The sequence below is a fragment of the Hyperoodon ampullatus genome, assembly GCF_949752795.1.
Source record: "Hyperoodon ampullatus genome assembly, chromosome: 3".
Taxonomy (NCBI): Eukaryota; Metazoa; Chordata; class Mammalia; order Artiodactyla; family Ziphiidae; genus Hyperoodon; species Hyperoodon ampullatus.
The window spans coordinates 156,562,071-156,582,859 of record NC_136916.1 but is presented as its reverse complement, the minus strand read 5'-3'; the positions used below and the strand labels follow the sequence as shown (position 1 = coordinate 156,582,859).

The 20,789-nt window shown below is 38.6% G+C and overlaps 1 protein-coding gene across 19 annotated transcripts in view; it reads right to left on the bottom strand.

The window, feature by feature from the left end:
- The window catches only part of NRXN3 (neurexin 3), a gene marked incomplete at both ends in the record, with an annotated part of 1,631,502 nt that overhangs the window by 493,582 nt on the left and 1,117,131 nt on the right, over positions 1–20,789 (bottom strand). The gene's annotated exons all lie outside the window — the stretch shown is intronic.

Below are 20,789 nucleotides of genomic sequence, written 5' to 3'. Positions count from 1 at the left end.
CAGAAATGAATTCAACAAAGAAAGCACCAAGAAATCAATTGTCCTGTTCTATAGAACTCATGATTCCCTACTGCCCAGTTCAACCACAGTCATGGGAAAGAACCCACAAAAAAACCCCTCCAACTAAAATGCAACATTCCAATCTTTTCCTTTCATATTATAATTACTGAGCTAATGTATTAGGAGGAGAAACAAAAAGAGTATCTGATATTGAAAATCAAATATCTAATATTGCAAATCAATGAAAAATACAATCTCTTCCCAGAAAGAGTTGGAAGAGTGCTAGGGTTTGTGAATTCTGAACAGCAGTTAGAGGCACTCGTCATATTCAGCCATGAAGGGAAAGGGTCTCTATTAATTTACCAAAGCAAGCTGTATTTTCAATAGCTAAAGAACACCTACTGAGCACCTTCAGATCTATGTAGTCTTGGAAGGAGAAATAAATTTAAAATACCATCATTCTAATGAAATTTTCAACTTGTAATATAAATGTATGTAAAAGAGATACATTTTTGAGAACTCTCTTTGCACTTACTTTCTCTGTATATTTCATTTTTAACTAATTGAGTCATTGAAAATAGAATATTATTACATATTTGCAAAGAGACTGTCTAATTATTATTTTCCCCTATTTGGTTTAATATAAACTCATTGTATTTTATTTCTTAAATTTGTGATTGATTTCATGCTCCTATATCTTTGCATTTTGGGGTAAGGAATAAAAAATGAAACATCAACATCTGTTTAGAATCCTCCCTTATAAAGATCAAATCATAAAATTATTTGCCTTTAAGTTATGATTGAGTTAAACTAATTTCTAGGCACATGGGAAATATCCTATGCCTGGAATCAAATTAAGAAAAAAACAAACTTTTAGAAATATTAATAAGTAACCACATTTTTCTATGAAGGGTGGACATAAGGTTTGTACTTCTGTCCTCTCTTAGAACCTAATCAATTACCACCAAGTTTCCAATGGAGTGATTAGAACCATTGAAAGCAATGAAGAACAGAAAGGAGAATGTTTCAGGGCACTTCACAATTTTATGCAGAATTATGGTAGACAGCAAAAAGAGCAAGAAATGGAGAGAAATAAAGTGGATTGAAGCCACAAATGACAGACTGTTGAAAGAAAATGAAAAGAAATGAGAAGAGGAAGAAAGAATGATTGCCACAGATATATGGCCGCAAATCCAGAGACACCTATCACTGGGTCTATGCATGTTGCTTGCTGACGTTGTTCTACAGTGTTGCACCCCAAGCACTCATTATTCTCTTCATCTGCTAAAGAGTAGGTGTCAAAATGATAGATGCTAGCTCACTGTATCAGCATTTCCCTATAGCCACGATGTCCATTATCAACAGAGATAAAGCTGCGCCAGGATAAATTTCTTATCAGAATATGGGCAAGGAAGAGTTCAAAATGATGTTAGATTCAACAGAATTTTATTGTTGCAAGCTCCCTAAAGCAACTGAAAACCACTAAGATATTCTATGTAGAAACTGGAGTCCAAATATCATTCTTCCAACCTGTTTGGATTTTTTTATTGTTGTTTAAGAAAGCAGGTGGAGGAAATGTAGATACAGTACCACTTAAGACAGTGGCAAATGAGAAGAAGCTCTTTTAACTTTCCTGAGCAGTTGCTGAGTGCATGGTTGTTATTTTGGTTGGACTTCTGCCCCCACATGGGAGCATAATACTAATTATGGCTATCAGGCTGGAAGCAGAAAGATGAGGGAGAATATGTAGAGACGTTTTAACGTTGGGATCAGTTGAACTGGGACATAGCTTCCGACAGATATTTCAATCTAAATGAGTCAGATTGCTCTAGGAAATACTAAAAAAGACTATTCTAAAAAAATGCTAAAAAAGACTACCCATTTTCTGTTTGGCAGCAAGTCATTTAGCAAACCTTTTATACATTGCCTATGTCTAATTAATTTTTTCTCCAGATTTTAGTATTCAGGTTAGACACATTTATTTTTCCACAACCTTTGAACAATTTATTTATAAGCCATTAGCATGGTTGGTGGTCAAATAAAATTGACAATTGTACGTGGTTATTGAGACCAACCAGTACTGTTTCAAATAGGCTAAGCTAGAGGAGAGATGAACAACCTCAAACAGAAATATATAGTCTATTAAAATGATAGATTTTTTCATTTAATTGAACTTCTGTTAAAGTAGAATAGTACAAAAGATACACTCTTTGCCTTGAGGATCTTAGCAGTTGTGAAATCACTGAAAGTTTAAAAAAATTAAATCAGTACAAGAAAGCAAAGCCTTAGATTTAGGTCATACTGTCTAGTGTCTTCAGTCCTATTATTCCATTTCCTGGCTTCTTAGAATCTTGATACCTATAGTCCAAGTGAAAACATATTGTTCTCTTGTATTTGGTCATTGCTCCGAAAGTCATCAATCAACACCTAACATTTGATTGTGTTAAATATTTCATGTTTGGTGTCATTCCTTTGTCCTCCAATGTATCCTGTTTGAAAGAGTACTGGATAAGCTTCCTTTTTTATTATATTATCAATGGTTGGGGTAGGGGCCAGTGGAAGTGAGGAGGCATTCTATCTACAGCAAGTAAGGCAGCCTGCTGAAACTCATTAACTGATTCTTACACAACTAGGGGGATTGGAAAAGAAAAGCTAGAAAAAAAAATGGGTTGGGGATAGCTTACCAATGCCCCCATAAACCAGCACCATCTCTCACAGTTTATTATTAAATACATGAGTGCGTTATGCTGTATCTTAGAGGTGAAAAGAGAGTAAATGGCTCCTTTCCCAGGACCTTATTAACACTTTCAGGCCACTGATGATTTCATTTAGCATATTACCTCTTCAAAGTAATATCTCTGTAATCAAATTACCCTTCAGAAAGGAACTACGTACTTACTCTTCACAGTATGATCACAGCTATCAACTTTAATCACACGTATACAGGTGATTCCTCCTCCTCATTCATATTTAAAGGACTAGACTTGGCATAATATTCTTTCCTATACCCTACTATCCTCTAAATACCTGTAATAATCACTGTCATTTATTGAGCAACCACTATGGCTCATATTTTTCATGAATTATCTTAATCTTCATAACTGCCTCATAATATGAGTTTCATCCACATTTTATAAATAGATGAGAATACTGAGATTCAAAAAGATTACATAAATTTGCCAAGGTCACATCATTTGATAAGAGTACAGCCTAATGAATGTTTCTCCCATCCATTTAATTCCTTGGTTCCTATGTTTATCTAGAAAAAAATAATTTAGCCATACACAGATTGTTCATCCAAAATGTATATGATCATTTTTTAAGAAGAAATGAATAACTAAAAACTCCATAAAACATTTTACCTCCGAAGTTTTAAAGTACATGAGTTACTTATTGGAAATCCACTATTCAGCATAATCTTCAAAAGTCTGTTTGAGGGGCAAGATGATACTTTCTCCTCTGTTACTGTGGCACATAGTAGATGCTCAATAAATATGTTATGAATGAATGGATACTGGAACACCTTTCACTGACGAGAAAAAGACAATGCTCTACGAATGGTACAGATGTTTACTCTAATAAAAGAGTAACTCTGTTTTGCTCAAATCTAGGAATTATAGAGGTAATCAGCCTAGAAGGAAAACAGAAGAAAATCCAAATTGTACGTAGATATTTAGACCTCAGCAGGAAGCTGACCATACACTGTACTATGATGCTAATTATTTGAGCAAATTACTACTCTGAAATGCAATGCACTTACTTTCCCACAATCTCTACCCAGAGGGAAACTACACACAAAATAGCTCTGTAGAGAATCATTCTTGCAAGCCAGTTACTTAAAAATTGGTAAAAACAGTTACCCCTACCCTTACTCTGAAGGTGACTTCCACAAAGCATAAAAATGGAAGAATACTTAATTTCTTTACAAAGCTACTAGAATTAAAGAGAACAGATATGCATTTGAAGAGCTGTGCCTGTGCTACCTAAAACCAAAATACTCAATAAATTAAAATAGGCATTTGGCATTTTCGATTACAGAAACTAATACAAATGTTCTCCCACTGAGGTTAACACAATTATGAAAAGAATTATGCTCTAAACATATGCAGCTATCTACTTGAGGCCACAAATCAAGGTGGTATATTCAGTATACATAAGTATATTACAGGAATTGTAACTGTAGCCTCCTCTCATCTCACATTAACTTCTGCATCAAAATGACATTTTTTCTTTTTGCCCTACTTGAAGAAAATCACAATATAACTTTTTCTCTTTTAAGTCACATCCTAAGGATGTGAGAATAAAGAAAAGAGGATTACAGTGATTGGCCTTCCCACAGACTCATGGCAGGAGATAATGGTCAGATGGACAGTTCAGAAAAGAGTACGATGGGAGGCTTTTGGGAAGGAGCTCATTCAAATAATCCTAGAAAAAAACAGAATAAACATCATTTATCTGACACTAAAATGCCCAAAAGATACTGCCACTTCTTTTAGTAGTTTCTTCTAATGGTCTTCAGCTCTTTGTTCTCAGCCTAATTTGAGTATTCAGGGACAACATTTCCCACTACTTTTGTTTAATTTGAAGGAAATGCCCAGGCTTGGCTTGCAGAAGATGAAAGTACCAGGGCTCACTTCCCAGGGCCCTCTGCTCATTTTAAGAATAACTGCTGTGCTATGAGTAGTTGATGCCCAAATAACTATCACACAGTATCCTGTGTATCTGAGACCCAAGTAAACACCTCAAAACCAAGGCACAAACTGACTTCAAAACCCACTGCTTCATGTCACTAACCTCCAGCCTCCCTTGGTGTGGCAGAAACGTTCCCATGGAAACTGAGCAAGGGAAGGGGAGCAAGGACCAGAGGACAAGAGATAAAATACCACTAACATAACAAACAAACAAACAAAACAGGAAAATCCTAACACAGAGGATGCAAAGTTAAACACATGACGTGTGTCAATTATATGTGTAACATTCACGACTATGGTGATGCATTGGGTTAAAATGTTTATTTTAACTCCCTGGTATCCTTCTAAAGCTCCATTTTTTAGGGAAATAATCTGCCAGCACTTTCTTTTTCTTCAATCCTGAAAAGGAAGAAAGTGCAATTCTCAGAAATATCAAGCTGAGGAAATTGGACCTAATTTAATAACTTTAGGGAAAAATGCTCTTTAGCTGAAAGCCTAGAGGATCTCAATAGTCTGATGACATGGCCTTCTTGAAGAAGTCCTAAGGTGGGCCAGCTAGGAGTCAACAGTAAGTATTCAAAAGAAGAGACCAGTGGATTGAATAGGTGTTAGAACCACTATAAAGAGACACAGAGAGGGTACCAATCTAACAGATGCCCTGCCCTCGTTCCCTCGAGAGTCATTTGCTTGCCCATCCACACATCAGTTTCCCAAGAACCAGTGGAACAGTATACGTGACTTTAAAAGTTCACATCAGGTTAATAGGAGATATGCATATCTCTTTTGTCATTGCTTCCATATTTCATGCTAATAAGTAGTATCAAAATTAAGGTGACTAACCCTCCCATTTTTCCCAGGGGTGAGAGTTGCCCCAGGACAAGGAACTTTCAGGGCTAAAATTGTGACAGTCCTAGGAAAATTGGGATGATTGGTCACTCTAAGATTGACCAAACTCAACCCAGTTCAAATGTCTGTTTGTTTCTTTGCTTTCCTTTTTAGGGGAATGGAAGTTAACATTTTCCTTAAAGATTTTTAAAAGACCTTTACAACAAATCACAAATATCCTCAAAGTAGAAAGATATCCATAATTGTAGCTACTGCCTTCAGTCACTAAACTGAAATTTGTTATACAGAAGGGAAGATGATAAGAGGGTGTAGAGATTGCAAGATTTTCTTGTTGAAAAGTGTTCCATATTATTTAATAGAAACATTCAGAACGTTCCATTCACAATGTTCTGCAAAAGTCAATGATAGTAACACTCACTCTTTACATTTCAGACTTTCCCCAAAAGCTCAGGTCCACAACTATTTCAGAAGCAGCTACATTAAATATCACAACCATATACAATTAGGAATTAATGCCTTTTATGGCATCTTTCAACACATTCATTTATCAAATTGAACACATCACCAGGAGCTTTGGTTGAATTGGGGAAGGGGGCGGATAGAGACCACCACAACAGGCAAAGATTATAATCCAATAATAGGAAACTGCATTATGCCTAAAATAAAGAAAAACAGAGATGTTAATGGATGTTTTCCCTATCAACGTTGTTTCACCTTCTGCAATTATTTTAAGTGAAGTGAGATTGTAAATGGATTTAAACACACTCTTGAACACAATTTCAAAGGCATGAGCACGCAGCATCCAGGCATGACACTGAAGGCTGAACTAGGGAGCTGGGGAAAAGTTCTGTGTTCCAGGGAAAACAAGAGCTTTAGAACAACACAGCTGGCAGCATTAAAAACAATAGCAAAAATCGGGCTCTCATGGTTCCAGTCATGAAGAACTGTGCCTGCATGAATAACACACCCCCAAACATAAATGAAAAGAGGAAGTAAGTGTTAAGGTGACCTTTTCTTTGAAATGGTAAGAGGTAGCAAAGAAGGCTGATTTTAATCAGGTCACCTGGTTTTATATTAGGATAATTTAATAAAAGGTAGATTTCATCTGATTTAGTCTTTTAAAAGACTAACTCTTCATTGTTAGACTATGCTATGGAGAAAAAGCAGGGCTGTATATGACTAATAAGGAAAAAAATATTACCAAAACACATCACAAATAATAATCTAATCATTTAGTTTTATTTTCCCTATTCTCATTGAGACTTCATATTATGCAACACTTATAACAGTAAATTATAGCATATATAAGGGAAAAGACTTTGATTTACATGACCATATTTGACCTCAGTTCCTATACTCAGGTGTGCATGACAGATTTTAGCTACTGTAAATTTCTACTTATGGTCAAGAGAAGAAATAGAAAAGACATGAGATTGGTCATCTGAGTCCTGAATAAACAGAATAGAAAGGCCTATTTGAGAAAGGAGGATAGAAGGGCAGAAGATACCAGAGAATTTATAGACAGAATAACAATATCATATACATAAAAGTCAAGAAAATAACCAATACTTATTTTGGTGTTATTTTTTCTTTTGAACTATGATAAGGGCTTTAATAACAGCCATAAGAATAATAAGAATAATGGTTAATTACTAAGTGCTAGAGTGACCAACTGTCCCACTCTACCCAGGACTGAGGGTTTTTCAGGATACAGAACTTTAAGGGCTAAAACCTACACCGTCTTATACGGTAGCTGCGAGGATGAAATGGGGTAACCAACACAAAATACTTAGCACTGTGCCTGGCACAGAGAGAGTGGTCACCTGTCCCAGTTTGCATGAGACTGCCCTGGTTTTAGCACTGAAAATCCCACATCCTGGGAATTGAGCTTCTATGTGCATTAACTCAGCTAACATTCACAGCAGCCCTGGGAGGTAGAAATGTGTACTAGTGTTACTCCATATTACAGATGGCACAAAAGAAGCCTAGGTTTTTTTTGTGTGTGTGTGTGGTATGCAGGCCTCTCACTGTTGTGGCCTCTCCTGTTGCGGAGCACAGGCTCCGGACGTGCAGGCTCAGTGGCCATGGCTCACGGGCCCAGCCGCTCTGCGGCATGCAGGATCTTCCCGGCCCGGGGCACGAACCCATGTCCCCTGCATCGGCAGGCAGACTCTCAACCACTGCGCCACCAGGGAAGCCTAAGAAGCCTAGATATTTTAAGTAACTGCTCTTGGTGGCACAGATCAGCGTGTGGCTGAACAGGGACTGGAATTGAACAGCCTAACTCCCACCAAGACTGCAGAGCTCCCCACGGCATTATATTGCCTCCCAGTTAAGTCTTGTTAGTGTCAGAAGAAAGAGAACCAGACGGAGAAGGGGGCTACAACACCCAGCTAGCATACAGGTATCTTTGTTACCATTAGATGGTAGATTGATATCAATAGATAATAACAGTAAATTCTAAGGAACTCAACTGTGCAACCTGAAGGTGCCTTAAAACTTGTTGAGGGCATCAGTGCCACTAGAAGTTCAGAAACAATTTTGAGCTTTCATATTCCCCTCGTCCTAGGTTTACCTTTTATCTACTCTGACTAGGGTTTTCGCTAGGGTTGTAACTAGGCATAGTGTAATGTGGCTAGCAGTGGAAAAGAAGTTAATTGATGGAACTGTGAAATGCAAAGGAAGAGAGGGAGAGATAGAGGAAGGAAGCAAGGGAGAAAGGAAGGGAAGAAGGAAGGAAAGAAGGAAGGAAGGGAGGAGGGAAGAAGCCTAGGAATGGGGAGGAGTAGCCACATTTTTTATCTACAAATATGGCACAGTAGATTGATTCCTTATAATTAATCATCGATGATTTATTCAAAATCAATACCAAAATCCAGCCAATCTAGATTAAAAAGAGTTCTCTTTCAGCTAATAATCAAAACTGTGTCACTCTCCTTTGGCAAATAATCTGATTTCTAAAGCCAAATCCATTAAAAAAATCTATTAAAAATGCGTCTATGCTTATTGACCTGACTCTGCAAGTTTGATCATTACAAACCAACAACAATCATCTATATCTTGGGCAAGATCTGTATTTGGGAAGCAGAAGCCAAATATCACCATGCATCTTTCCCACGCCCCACGTGTCCGCACCTACCACAGTGTCGTATACAATTAAGACACTTAGAAAAATGTTCTTTGGAGACACAACACAATTTTGTGTTGCTACATTATTTCTAAACCAATAAATGAGGACACACTGGGGTGATTAGAAAAATAAAATGATATGGTATAAAAATTATAAAGATTTTCCCGTAGTGTTTTAACAATCCAGGTTTATTCTTTCTCTTTATCAACTGTATTAAAGAATAAGACAAATATAAATAGTGAGGATTGTTACCATTTCTTGAGTGCCTTCCACTTAACAAGCACTGGGAGAAAGGATGACTGGCATGGTGTGTGTGTATGTTTACACATGTCCATACATGTGGGACAGGAGGTATTGTTACACAAAGGGCTGGATAAAGGATTAGAAAGAGTCCTCCTTCTGCTGACCCAGTAACTTCTCAGGTTTTATGGACCGAAAAATTTTGAAAATACTCATCTATTTTTTAAAATGTGGGGGTTTTTTTGGTGATGCATTTCTAGTGTTTTGGAAAAATAACACTTATTGGATATTGTCTAATCCCTTCTATTTACTAAATGTTTAGTCTTATTGACATTGTTTTTAAAGCACAATGTTTACCAGTGGATTTCAAGTTTCTAAAATGTTCTACTTTATAGTTTATTTCCTTGAAGAAACCTCATCACAAGTCATTTCATGGAAATGGACTTCTTCTATTGTTTATGCTGCATCTCATTAAGGTTTTACTTCCATCTTTTAAATTTCCTTCTGAGATTAAACATTTGACTTTTATGAGGGCACTAAAAGAACAAGAATGGGCCACTTTCATTTTGGGTCTGAAAACATCATAATCTTGCAATTTATTCGGGATAAGTGTTGCCAAAAGCTGTTTTAGCTGTTTATAGAAACCAACAGAAAGTCGGCACATTCTGAAGAGTCTCTAGAAAATATATCAGTTTCGCCCATCGTCCTATCAAAGCTGACGACCAAATTTACTCCCTAATTATAAACTTGTACTCCTCACAACATGAGGAATGGAGAATTCTGAGAAGCAAATCAATCACATAAAGGTCACTCTAAGCAAAAGTAATGAAAATGACTAAAGACCCCAGATCATAAGATAAAATGGTGAGCAAAAAGAGTTGCCCGCTGATATCCAAGTGTCGATCACAACAACGTGTGGTAATTAAATTAGGAAATGTATGCCAAGCATGTAGCAATGTATCTGGCCTATAGTAGGTACCAACAAATGGCAGCTTTCATCATTATGCTTACTAATAATAGCAATATTTCATGTTTTCTTGGATAGCACACTGGGCCTCGAGTCCTAAGATGGGTTAAAATATTGCTTCTCATTTTTTATTTATGAGACATGATGCAATTACTTAAAATCTTCATTCCTAAACTACACAACCAAAAGAAAATCAAAAACAAAAACAAAGTCTGTCTTACAGGATTGTTCTGAACATGAAATTGTTAAGTGAAGATAGGAAATGAAGGGAAGGAGGAAGTAAAGGAGAAAGAGACGGCGCCCAAAACATCCATTCTCATTAACAGTACTCGATAAATTTCCATTGTACCTAAAATAGAAGGAAAAAAATATGCAGAATTTTCCACATTCAGAACATGTTTTTCTATTGGAATGAAGCAAAAAATATAATAACTTGAGAGCTATCAGTTATTCTATGTAATAAGTCTATATTAAGAATTGACCTAAAATATTAACCTTTGGGAAACTTTCTCCCAAAAGACAAAGAAACAAACAAATGAAACAAAACAAAACAAAAAACACTGTTCTCTTGGATTGGTTCTCAGGAGGTGCGTTTTTTTTTTTTTTTTTTTTTGCGGTACGCGGGCCTCTCACTGTTGTGGCCTCTCCCGTTGCAGAGCACAGGCTCCGGACGCACAGGCTCAGCAGCCATGGCTCATGGGCCCAGCTGCTCTGCGGCATGTGGGATCCTCCCGGGCCAGGGCACAAACCCGTGTCCCCTGCATCGGCAGGCAGACTCTCAACCACTGCGCCACCAGGGAAGCCCAGGAGGTGAGGTTTTTAAAATTTATTTTTCAAATTAATTAAATCAGTATTGCTATACTTGTTTGATCACAAATATTATATAACCTAGTCACTAGAAATAGCTACCTTTCATTTATTTATTTATTTATTTATTTATTATGATTATTTTCTTTGATGTGGACCATTTTTAAAGTCTTTATTGAATTTGTTAACAATATTGCTTCTGTTTTATGCTTTAGATTTTGGCCACGAGGCATGTGGGATCTTAGCTCCCCAACCAGGGATCAAACCCACACCCCCTGCATTGGAAGGCAAAGTCTTAACCACTGGGCAGCCAGGAAAACCTGCTACCTTTCATTTAGTACTTACCATAAGCCAATATTGTTAAGTGCTTTTACATGCATTCTCTCAATTAATTGTCATAACAATATTTTTAAGGTAGGTAATTCTATCCCCATTTTATAGATTGAAAAACAACAACAAAAAACAAAGCTAGTAAGTGATAGTGCCAGAAGTTGAGTAAATAACTTTGGTCCAAGAGGAGGTATAGAGAGTATTATTTAGGTTAAAGATACAGACTCTAGAATCAAACTGAGTTCAAATCTTGATCTTCTGATCTCGGGCGAGTTGTTTATTCTTCTCTCTGGTCCTTAGTTATGTTGTCTATAAAATGGGGGAAATAATAGTGCCCACTTCACAGGCTTGTTTTTAGGTTTAAATCCAATTCCATGCAAAGTGCTTGGAAGAGTTAATGGCCTATAGTCAGCCCTAGATACATCTTGGCTGTTATTAGTGGTCTAGCTCTGAAATCTTTACTCCTTTTTAACTTTCTCTCCAAAGGTACAAATTTCTAGGCCATTATATAGCCAAGTAGAGGGACTCCTAGGATTCTTTTAACATGAGCTTCAAGAATCCATACAATGTTTCCAAACATTTTCTCTCAATTGATCCTAATTCTGCCCAAGGCTGTGCAACTATTAAGAGAAAAAACTAGACCTTGGCCCTGGGACTTCGGGCTCAAGATGCTATGATCTTTCTCCCGATAAAAGAAAGAATTCTTGGGCTTCCCTGGTGGCACATTGGTTGAGAATCCGCCTGTCGATGCAGGGGACACGGGTTCGTGCCCCGGTCCGGGAAGATCCCACATGCCACGGAGTGGCTGGGCCCGTGATCCATGGCCACTGAGCCTGCGCGTCCGGAGCCTGTGCTCTGCAACGGGAGAGGCCACAACAGTGAGAGGCCCGCGTACCGCAAAAAAAAAAAAAAAAAAAAAAAAGAAAGAATTCTGGAGTTTATTTTTTGGCTCTGTGTAGTAACACAGCACTAAATAACTGGATGAAAGAGTGCAATGTTTAGTTACACATCCAGATGTCTCACCTGGTGTGAGAACAAATATATGGCTGATGAACGGGATAATGCATTTTTTTTACCCTGACATTGGGCAATGTGTCAAATATGATTGATGTGAAACAGAAGAAAGGAAAGCATACAGAAGGAGCTGCTAACAAGAAAAATACTCTGTTAAATAAAAGATGGCATGGACTTGGCTATGATCACCTGTACCAGCAATTTATTTGTAACCAACATCAATAGCCCTATTGGGGAATACAATCTCACTTAACTTGTTCTACCATGTTGACGCCTCTAACTCAGAAATGTAATTTAAAATAAAGATTCATGGAGCTAATATCCTTCTTGCTTCAGACTATTAAAGCTCCTATTCTCACAGTTTGGAGGTGGGTGAGAGTCCACATGCATAAATGAACACATAGTTGATAGACTGCTGGATATAAATATTACCCAGCTTTTAGTGAGACATGTATGCCTGTAGAATACAAAGTTAAAATATATACTCTGCATAAAATGCCTTATGATAAAAAAGTAGTCATGATGGGTACTTTTTCTATAACCCTAAACATACTGTGATTTTCCTGGGGAGGTAATAATAGAACTGATCACACCAATGATTATCACATTATTATAGCTAGAGCTGGTGAGCACTTACTTGCCCTGTTCCAGGTATTTTGCTAGGCATGTGTAATATCAACCCTACGAGGTAGTATTCTTAGTATCTCATTTTGTACATAAGGAAACTGAGGCTAAGAGCTATTAAGTGACTTGACCATTTTCTCATATTTATCACGACTTTGTATTTCCAATTTCTAACTTATAAAAAGGTTCAGTCAAGGGCCAAGTACACACATGGGTTGAAAAGGAGTTACACTGAATGTGAAAGAATCTTAGAATTTTAAGCCTGCCAGGGATCTTTAAAGAGTGGTTAATCCAACCCTGACATTTAGAGATGATAAAACCAAGGCTCGTGAGGTCATGATTTGTCTAAGATTATACATTTTGCCAGAATGAGAACAAGAGATTCCCACCATGAGTTTCATTTCTCTCTGCCAACACATTATTTCATAAACATCCAGTGAAATGCAAATGTCCTTTCCACAGTGAAGAGATCCACTATAACTCACTGTTACACAATCAACGATTAGTTGTTCAGACAGACCAGGCAGGATTTGATGGAGAAATCTGATGCCTGAGAGGCTGTTAGGGAAGGCAACAGGGGCCATGTCTTAAGAATATCAGTCCTGGGGCTTCCCTGGTGGCGCAGTGGTTGAGAGTCCACCTGCCGATGCAGGGGACACTGGTTCGTGCCCTGGTCTGGGAGGATCCCACATGCCGCGGAGCGGCTGGGCCCATGAGCCATGGCAGCTGAGCCTGTGCGTCTGGAGCCTGTGCTCTGCAATGGGAGAGGCCACAACAATGAGAGGCCTGCGTACCGCAAAAAAAAAAAAAAAAAAAAAAGATCAGTCCTGGGTTGGAGTCCCGGCTCCAGCATTTATTGATAGATAACACTGAGCAAGTAAAGTAACTTAACCTCCTTAAGCCTCAGTTTCTTCTTCTGTAAATCGAAGATAATAATATCATTAATGTCAAACAGTTGATGTGAGTATAACACTTATAAAGAGTTGTGTGCAGCACATGGTGTCTCTCAAGTGCTCGAGTAATGCTGACCTTCATCCTTGCTCCTGGGGAGGAAGGCACAGAGGGAGTTCTGGGAAGCCAGAGGACTTCATGAAATGTCTAAGATTGAGGAGAGATTCATGGAACCAAAGAAAGGTGCCTCTGACTTCTTACTATATGGCTCAGGGTTAGCCCTGATTCTAAACTCTACTTCTGTACTCATCCATAATTGATCATTTTAACATCCAGAGGAACCAAGGAAATGGGTTTCTACTGTCATTACCAAAAAAACCTACAAAACACATACCCTTTCCACCAGCAAGCATCAGAGATTGATCTGTGCTATGCCACACAGGTACACAACCTGGGGTATGCAGAATAAGTAGTTTATGGACTTCAATATAAAATGACAAACCTGATGGATCACTTTTGGTCCAGATGCAAGCTAGTCCAGGATAAATCTCCATGATAGATTCCCTTTGCCATTTTATAATTCAAACACCAGAGTCCCACAGTACAACTGATGCTAGTTGACTGAATTCCCCATAAATTGTAGTTCCTCACCCTTGGGTTACTTAACATTCAGAATCAGGCTTATCAAGGAATGTGCCTTGGTCTCATCACTACTACAAAAAAAAAAAGGGCTCCTTTTTAAAAGATATATATGGAAATCAATTCCCTCAATCAGCATGTACTTGAATCTTTGATTATAAAATGCTTTGTTATAACTCTGCTTGGTTTCTAAATTTCTTTGGATTCTGGATTCCAAAGTTCAATGAAAACAGTTAATGTGACTAGTGGAGATTTTAGCATCCTGGTGTTTGGGAAAGCTTCCATATCATTTAATGTGAAATGTTAGTCATAATTCATGGGCTGTGTTAGTTTGCTAGGGCTGTCATAACAAAGTAACACAAATTCAGTGCCTTAAACAATAGAAATCTATTGCCTTACAGGTCTACAGGCCAGATGTCCAAAAACAAGGTGGTGACAGGGTTGGTTCCTTCTGAGGGTTATGAGGGAAAGATGTGTTCCAGGCTTCTCTCCTGGACTTGTAGATGGCTATCTTATTCCTGTGTCCCTTCACACTGCGTTTTCTCTATGCATATCTGTACCCAGATTTCTTCTTCTTATAAGAACACCAGTCCTATTGGATTCAGTCCTACCCTAATGACCTCATTTTAACTTGATTCCCTCTATAAAGACCTTACCTTCAAATAGGATCACATTATGAATGACTAGAATAGGATTTCAACATATAAATTTTGGTGGGGTGAAGGACACAATTCAACCTATAACATGGGTCTTCAGAGTAAGAGACTGAAAAGTATTTGCATTCATTTCTTCTTACTTTATTTTTTTCCCCTGTAGTCCATCTTGCTTTCTGGAAACAGGTCCATTCCTGAAGCACCCCTGTGGTGCTTCACTACATGGTATTCATTGAAATTGTGTCTATAATAATGTGGATTTTTTATGATTCCAGAGACCTCACTTTTTTGTACTTTTAAAAACTTGATCCTTTTATCACATCCTGTCTGACATAGATACCTCTAGACTGCTGGAGAAATTGCAGCATAGAAATTAAAACCTGGCACAAGATAACTGCTGAAAAGTATGTGTGTTAAGAAAAATTACATGTGTACTATGCTCTCAGAAATCCATAAAGCAATTTACTCCCTCTACTTTTCATGGCAATCTGTGCTAATTTAGATAGTGATAACTAATGATTTGCCACATCAAAAGATGGAAATAAATCCATAAACATTGACCTTATTGATCAACCATTTTCAATTAAATTAAAGGCAGCACTGATCAACTCCATTGGGGTAGTGATAGAAGAAAGAACATTGTCTCCTAAGGTTGTCTGATAAGAGAAATCACCTTTTGAAATGTGATGCAAAACATAGTGGACCTGAGCACAAAAAACTACAGTAATTGATAATATAGAAATTTAAGCTATTCAACATACTTCCTTGGTGCAAACTTAAAAATTATAATCACCTCCCAGTGATACCATAATCCTGGCTCATTTCCATATTGTGGTAATTGCCCTACTCTAAGTGATAAATTAAGAAGATTAACTATAGAACTAACTACCAAAAATGTACCTAATTTAAGAAATTCCAGCTCTCTATTATCTATTCTTTATCCAAATTAAAATAAAATACCTATCTGTGTTTTAACTGGTAATAAAACATTAGGGAAGAAAATTCTACTTCCGTCACAGAGTTGAATAAGAATCAACTAATAGTTTCAAATCCAAAACAGCATTTTCTCATGGATGGGTGAGTCCAATACACTAGAATGATCTTGCGGCTTTGTTGACAATGATGGAAATACTGCAATGAATCCTCTCTTGGCAGGATGCTGGCATTTGAAAGATTAATGGGACAAGGAAGCACAAAGGTTATGTAAAGCTTAAAAGGCCATGAAAGGAGAAAAATTAATTAGAAAGTTATATATTAAGGTTTAATTCAAAATTATATGCTCAGAAATGGACTTGGACCTGAGTGAGTCAAATTTCATCATCATTTCACTCTCAAAAGTTATTTGTGAATGGTCTTAAGGGAGAAAAAAGGCTCAAGAATGCCTTTGACATACTTCTAAACCTTCCTGAGGTGGATGTGATATTTTTAGCAAGTATGATTCAAGACTTGCAATCCTTTGTTCGCCAACTCTTCCTATCAGCATTTCTGTGTCAACATCAAGGAGGTTTCAAGTGCTACTGAAAAGGAAAATGTTGCCTCATTCTAAAAACCATTCCAGATAATTGCTGAAAAACCAAGGAAAGTGACACTGAATAATCACTTTATCATGCAGCTTAATGAGGTCTTTTCTGAAACTCGATCAAATTAATACTTTGTTAAGACATTAAGTACTATTTCTTTTTCCTTTTTATTTAATTTTAAAAACTTCTCCAAATTAAAAAAAAAAAAGTCCTCTCAGAAACTTTAAAAATATTTGCAAGAAGTTTTCCTTTCTTTTTTAATCCCAGAGAAATTTATCCTGTATTTTCTGATCAGGGTAGAGGTAAAGGTAGTGGAAAAAATCATGGACATCACCTGCTTCCTTCCCAGAATCTATTAAAATATTATTTAACCTCAAGATGCTTACTCCAACTGGTGCAAAATATTAACTAAATAATCCAGGTCTGAATGCTTTTACATTTGGCTAAAATCCTGTGGCATTTTCAGTACGTGTATTTATTGTCATGTTATTGAGACTCTGTTATACATGAGGTGCAATATTAAAATGTTGGAGGTAGGGTGATAAACAAGACAGAAACACAGACCTCATGGACTGAACTATCCACTGACACTGGGGAAGACAAACGATACCCACATAAATAAGTTAAACAGGATATTTTTAGACAGGGCAGTCAAAAAACATTTTCTTTGCTGAGGTGATATGGAAGTGAAATCTGAATGATGAGAAGCAACCATCCACCCAAACATATAGGAAAAGCACATTTCATACAGAAACAATGGCAAATTTTCTATGTTGCCTTCAAAGAATAGGAAGGTTGGGGAGAGCTTCAAAATGGCAGAAGACTAAGATGTGGAGATCACCTTCCTCCCCACAAATACATCAGAAATACATCTACATGTGGAACAACTCCTACAGAACACCTACTGAACGCTGGCAGAAGACCTCAGACCTCCCAAAAGGCAAGAATCTCCCCCACGTACCTGGGTAGGGCAAAAGAAAAAAGAATAAACAGAGACAAAGAATAGGGACGGGACCTGCACCAGTGGGAGGGAGCCATGAAGAAGGAAAGGTTTCCACACACTAGAAGCCCCTTCACCAGCGGAGACGGCGGGTGGCGGAGGGGGGAAGCTTCGGAGCCACGGAGGACAGCGCAGCAACAGGGGTGCGGGCAGCAAAGCGGAGAGATTCCCGCACAGAGGTTCGGTGCCGACCGGCACTCACCAGCCCAAGAGGCTTGTCTGCTCACCTGCCGGGGCCGGCGGGGCTGGGAGCTGAGGCTCGGGCTTCGGAGGTTGGATCCCAGGGAGAGGACTGGGGTTGGCGGCGTGAACACAGCCTGAAGGGGTTAGTGCGCCACAGCTAGCCGGGAGGGAGCGCAGGAAAGAGTCTGGAGCTGCCGAAGAGACAAGAGACTTTTTCTTCCCTCTTTGTTTCCTGGTGCGCGAGGAGAGGGGATTAAGAGCGCCACTTAAAGGGGCTCCAGACACGGGCGCGAGCCGCGGCTAAAATCGCGGACCCCAGAGACGGGCATGAGACGCTAAGGATGCTGCTGCCGCCACCAAGAAGCCTGTGTGCGAGCACAAGTCACTCTCCACACCTCCCCTCCCGAGAGCCTGTGCAGCCCGTCACTGCCAGGGTCCCGTGATCCAGGGACAACTTCCCCGGGAGAATGCACGGCGCGCCTCAGGCTGGTGCAACGTCATGCTGGCCTCTGCCGCCGCAGGCTCACCCTGCATCGTGCCCCTCCCTCCCCCCGGCGTGAGTGAGCCAGAGCCCCCGAATCAGCGGCTCCTTTAACCCCGTCCTGTCTGAGCGAAGAACACATGCCCTCAGGCGACCTACAGGCAGAGGAGGAGCCAAATCCAGAGCTGAACCCCAGGAGTTGTGCGAACAAAGAAGAGAAAGGGAAATCTCTCCCAGCAGCCTCAGGAGCAGCGGATTAAATCTCCACAATCAACTTGATCTACCCTGCATCTGTGGAATACCTGAATAGACAACGAATCATCCCAAATTGAGGAGGTGGACTTCGGGAGCAATGATATATATATATTTTTTTCCCTTTTTCTCTTTTTGTGAGTGTGTATGTGTATGCTTCTATGTGTTACTTTGTCTGTATAGCTTTGCTTTTACCATTTGTCCTAGGGTTCTGTCTGTCCGATTTTTTTTTTTTATTACTTAAAAAATATTTTTTCTTAATAATTATTTTTTATATTTTATTTTAACAACTTTATTTGATTTTACTTTATCTTCTTTCTTTGTTTTTTTCCTCACTTTTATTCTAAGCCATGTGGAGGACAGGCTCTTGGTGCTCCAGCCAGGCGTAAGGGCTGAGCCACTGAGGTGGGAGAGCCAAGTTCAGAACATGGGTCCACAAGAGACCCCCAGCTCCATGTGATATCAAACGGCAAAAATCTCCCAGAGATCTCCATCTCAACATGAAGACCGACCTCCACTCAACAACCAGCAAGCTACAGTGCTGGACACCCTATGCCAAACAACTAGCAAGACAGGAACACAACCCCATCCATTAGCACAGAGGCTGCCTAAAATCAAAATAAGGTACAGACACCCCAAAACACACCACCAGATGTAGACCTACCCACCAGAAAGACAAGATCCAGCCTCATCCACCAGAACACAGGCACTAGTCCCCTCCACCAGGAAGCCTACACGACCCACTGAACCAAACTTAGCCACTGGGGACAGACACCAGAAGCAACGGCAACTACAAACCTGCAGCCTGCAAAAAGGAGACCCCAAACACAGTAAGTTAAGCAATATGAGAAGACAGGGAAACACACAGCAGATGAAGGAGAAAGGTAAAAACCCACCAGACCTAACAAATGAAGAGGAAATAGGCAGTATACCTGGAAAAGAATTCAAAATAATGATAGTAAAGATGATCCAAATCTTGGAAATAGAATGGAGAAAATACAAGAAACGTTTAACAAGGAACTAGAAGAACTAAAGAGCAAACAAACAGTGATGAACAGCACAATAAAGGAAATTAAAAATTCTCTAGAAGGGATCAATAGCAGAATAACTGAGGCAAAAGGACGGATAAGTAACCTGGAAGATAAAATAGTGGAAATAACTACTGCAGAGCAGAATAAAGAAAAAAGAATGAAAAGAATTGAGGACAGTCTCAGAGACCTCTGGGACAACTTTAAACACTAACATTCGAATTACAGGGGTCCCAGAAGAAGAAGAGCAAAAGAAAGGGGCTGAGAAAATATTTGAAGAGATTATAGTGGAAACCTTCCCTAATATGGGAAAGGAAATAGTTAATCAAGTCCAGGAAGCACAGAGAGTCCCGTACAGGATAAAGCCAAGGAGAAACACGCAAGACACATATTACTCAAACTATCAAAAATTAAATACAACAAACACATATTAAAAGCAGCAAGGGAAAAACTACAAATAACACATAAGGGAATCCCCATAAGATTAACAGCTGATCTTTCAGCAGAAACACTGCAAGCCAGAAGGGAGTGGCAGGACACATTTAAAGTGATGAAGGTGAAAAACCTACAACCAAGATTACTCTACCCAGCAAGGATCTCGTTCAGATTTGTCAGAGAAATTAAAATCTTTACAGACAAGCAAAAGCTAAGAGAATTCAGCACCACCAAACCAGCTTTATAACAAATGCTAAAGGAACTTCTCTAGGCAGGAAACACAAGAGAAGGAAAAGACTTACAACAATAAACCCAAAACAATTAAGAAAATAGTAATAGGAACATATGTATCGATAATTACCTTAAATGTAAATGGATTAAATGCTCCAACCAAAAGACGTAGACTGGCTGAATGGATACAGAAACAAGACCTGTATAAATGCTGCCTACAAGAGACCCAGTTCAGACCTAGGGACACATACAGAGTAAAAGTGAGGGGATGGAAAAAGATATTCCATGCAAATCGAAATCAAAAGAAAGCTGGAGTAGCAATTCTCATATCAGACAAAATAGACTTTAAAATAAAAACTATTACAAGAGACAAAGAAGGACACTACATAATGATCAAGGGATCAATCCAAGAGGAAGATATAACAATTGTAAATATTTATGCACCCAACATAGGAGCACCTCAATACATAAGGCAAATACTAACAGCCATAAAAGGGGAAACTGACAGTGAGTCAATCATAGTAGGTGATGTTAACACCCCACTTTCACCAATGGAGAGATCATCCAAAATGAAAATAAATAAGGAAACACAAGCTTTAAATGATACATTAAACAAGATGGACTTAATTGATATTTATAGGACATTCCATCTAAAAACAACAGAATACACATTTTTCTCAAGTGCTCATGGAACATTCTCCAGGATAGATAATATCTTGGGTCACAAAATCAAGCCTTGGTAAATTTAAGAAAATTGAAATCATATCAAGTATCTTTTCCGACCACAAAGCTATGAGGCTACATATCAATTACAGGAAAATATCTGT